This window comes from Portunus trituberculatus, chromosome 27, assembly GCF_017591435.1.
Source record: "Portunus trituberculatus isolate SZX2019 chromosome 27, ASM1759143v1, whole genome shotgun sequence".
Lineage (NCBI taxonomy): Eukaryota > Metazoa > Arthropoda > Malacostraca > Decapoda > Portunidae > Portunus > Portunus trituberculatus.
In genome coordinates this window covers 6,950,801-6,953,300 of record NC_059281.1, presented here as the reverse complement: position 1 = coordinate 6,953,300, position 2,500 = coordinate 6,950,801, and the positions used below count along the sequence as shown (strand labels likewise).

Sequence of the window (2,500 nt, the reverse complement as noted above, 5' to 3'; positions counted from 1 at the left end):
TGAGTGTTGGGATGGTGAAGAGAGAGAGAGAGAGAGAGAGAGAGAGAGAGAGAGAGAGAGAGAGAGAGAGAGAGAGAGAGAGAGAGAGAGAGAGAGAGAGAGAGAGAGAGGTGTTATTGTTCGGGAGAGGATTAGCTGCGGGGGAGGAAGGGAGAGGTAGAGAAAAAAAACAAAGGGAGAGGGGAGAGGTTGTGGGAGGGAGGAGGGAGGGGAAGGGTGAAGAGGGAAAGGAGGGAAAGGAGAAATGAGTATTGCACATTGATAGGAAGAATGGAGAGAATTGTGATCCTCCTCCTCCTCCTCCTCCTCCTCCTCCTCCTCCTCCTACTGAATGTTTGCTCCTATTATACTTTCTCCCTCCATTTACCTGTTTTTTGTTCCTCCTCCTTCCCTTCTCGTCTTCGTTGTCTGCTCTTACTCAAATAACCTCCTCCTTCTCTTCCTCCTCCTCCTCCTTCCCCTCCCCCTCTTCTTCCTTCTCCGCCTCCTCCTCCACCATCTCCTTACTATTTTGTTCTCCTTCACGTTCTTGTTCTGTTCCTTCTCCTCTTCCCTTTCTTTATCCTACTATTATTCCAACACACACACACACACACACACACACACACACACACACACACACACACTCTCTCTCTCTCTCTCTTAGCACGTGCAGTCAGATAATTATGCACTTAATGTTTCTTTTAAGTGAAATGTTTGAAAGAAAAGACGAAAAAAATGACAAAAATGGAAAAAAAGAAAATCGCGCGCATAAACCGGTTCTGAAAAAAAAAAAACGCCGAAAAGAAAACGAGATAAAGCCTTTCATTTGCACGTTTCCTGTTTTTCTTTCTTTGCAACGATAGAAAACGGGAAGCGGGCATTGCTTTTAATGGCCAACGACGATAAAATGATGAATGTAAACGAGAAGGAAAAAAACAACAACAAACGATAAAATACAATAGCAAAGCGAATTTTCACGCCGCGTATACCAATGCAATAGACAGAAAATCCATATATATGTTTACTTTTTTGTATAGAAATAACGTGGGAAGGGGAAAAATATATAAACTATGCCAACTTTCCCTGGAGAGAGAAAAAAAAAAAGTGAAAAATGAGTGTTGAAATAAATGTGCGATTTATTAGACAGAGAGAAGTTGTGGTGCATTGAAATATAGAGTAAAAAAATACACGAAATAGAAAAATAGATACTAAATATAAATAAAAAAGGAGAAAGTTAAGAAAAAAAAAATGATGAAAGAGAATAGTATTGGTGTTTTCTGTAATTAGTTAATGAAGAACATAAAAAAATCCAGAAAATAAATACATGAAATAGAAAAAAATACTAAAAATTAATAAAAAAAAGAAGGAAATTAAGAAAAAAATAGTGAAATAAAAGGTAAACGTATTTTCTGTAATTAGTTAATGAAAAACCTAAAAAAAAAAAATAAGTACCTTGAAACGTAAATTGGAAGTGAAATCTGTTCTATTCAATCAATGAGAAAAAGGAGAAAAATGGGAGTATATATATCATGGAGGGAAAAAAATGCTACACAAAGGTAAGAGAACACTGTGCTTTTATGGACCATGAAATATTAAATGACACTGAAATGATGATAGTTGAAAAGAGAGTTGCATTGTGGGTCTGACTATGATATTAATGGATCGCCGCTACAGAAAGAGATAGTCATGCATTCTTCTTCTATTACTACTACTACTACTACTACTACTACTACTACTACTACTACTACTACTACTACTACTACTAACTACTATTACTACAACTACTACTACTACTACTACTACTAACTACTACTACTACTACTACTATTTCTTATTCTTTTTCATGTAAGAGGAGAAAACCGGACAAGGGACAACAAAAGCGATTAAACAAAAAAAGCAAAGCCCACTTAGATGCCAGTTCCCGAGCAATGTTAACAAAGACAGCCAAAAGAATGGGATAAATGCTTTGAAACCTCCCTCTTAAATGAGTTCAGATTATATGCAGATGGAAATACAAAAGCAGGCGGAGATTACCAGCATTTACTATTACTACTACTACTACTACTACTGCTACTACTACTACTTCTACTACTACTATTACTGCTACGACTATTACTATCACTAAACTTAATGAAATATGAAACCCGGAAAGTGAAGTAAACAGGCGAGCTTGAAGACAAAATAACACCATTTGTGAATTCATGAACCTCGGATGAATAACACATGAGTGAATGAAAGCATGAATGGTAATGGGAGTCTTTCTCATAATAAACGAAGCTTGTGTGAATAATGAATCCCTGGAAATTGACACAGACAGACAGACAGACAGACAGACAGACAAACACACACACACACACACACACACTCTCTCTCTCTCTCTCTCTCTCTCTCTCTCTCTCACACACACCAAAAAAAGGAAATGGAATAAATGAATGCGTAGAGAAAATGCAAATAAAAATTGAACAAAGATATGAGAATAAAAAAAAGAGGAAGAAAAATACATTAATAAAAATAGATA

The 2,500-nt window shown here is 36.5% G+C and overlaps 1 protein-coding gene across 17 annotated transcripts in view; it reads right to left on the bottom strand.

Annotated features, from left to right (window-relative positions):
* LOC123509487 (synaptotagmin-7-like) overlaps nucleotides 1–2,500 on the bottom strand; it is a 406,995-nt gene that overhangs the window by 7,161 nt on the left and 397,334 nt on the right. The gene's annotated exons all lie outside the window — the stretch shown is intronic.